Here is a 1,111-nt window from a genome sequence, read left to right as displayed (position 1 = left end):
ACAGGGTGTGGAGGCAAAGTTAAAAGATGTATGGCCAAGGAAGTTTCTCTTTTTAACATGAAATACACACACAAAAAGGGAAAGAGCCAGAAAAGTTGAAGATATGAAAAAGATAAGGGATACTTAATGGAGCCAGCTCTTGAGGAGGTGGGAAAAATGGGATCTAGGTGAGATCAAATACTTTAGAAAGAAAAAATAGGAGAAAGAGGATATCAAGTACTTAAGTAGAGAGAATTGAAGGATCACTGAGCAATGAAGAGGCAGCAAGAGTCACCTGATGAGTTTGATAAGAGAACAAAAGGGTCAGCTGAATTGTAATCCCATTTATCTGTCATGCTGTTAATCAGCAGAGTGGTATAATTTTCCCAGCAGCCAAGCTAGCAGACTACACAATTACTCCAGGGATGGGAGTTTTCAGAGTGAAAAGATAAGTAAGAGATGGAGGGATTGATAGGTAGTTGTGAGAGATAATGGGAACTGAACCATCTAATGAGGAGGTGACTAACAGATAAGAAGAAAGTGGGTCTCATTGGATTGTTGGTCTTTGTGTGGTAGAGGAAAAGAGGAAATGGGATTGGGGTCAAATTCCGAGAGTGGGATAGTGAAGTCCACAAATATAAATGAAAGAGCTAATCAGACTTTATCTAAGTTAAAGTGGAAACAATTGGTGAAAATTACAAGAAAGTAGATTTTTGCTTACCTTAAGAAAACTGTATAACAATTAACAACTATTTAAGGCAACCAAGCTAGCCATGGAGCCAGGTAGCTGCAAACCCCCTGCCCCCACCCTGGGGTCCTGAGATGGTGCTGTGGGCCTTAGCCCTGACCCTCCCAACCATAACCAGGCTTGCAACAGAGCCAGCCAGCTGCCCCCTGGGGTCCTGAGGAAGGGGTCTCCAGCCCCACACCTCTACCCCCAAACCCCCACGACAACATCTTAGGATGTACTTATTAGCTACGTGTGTCTCTTTGGAGTATATGACTTATCAGCTCATGTCCTCCATCAAATTTCTGCTTTGATTTTTCTAATTCACTTTTAGGAGTTATTTCTGCATTAAGGATGTTCATCTTTGTGCATTAAATTTGTTCCTAATCAACTGACTTTAAAATT

The sequence above is a fragment of the Galeopterus variegatus genome, unplaced genomic scaffold, assembly GCF_000696425.1.
Source record: "Galeopterus variegatus unplaced genomic scaffold, G_variegatus-3.0.2 Scaffold2804, whole genome shotgun sequence".
In the NCBI taxonomy this organism is placed as follows: Eukaryota; Metazoa; Chordata; class Mammalia; order Dermoptera; family Cynocephalidae; genus Galeopterus; species Galeopterus variegatus.
The sequence above is the reverse complement of the archived record's forward strand: the minus strand, read 5'-3'. Positions refer to the sequence as shown.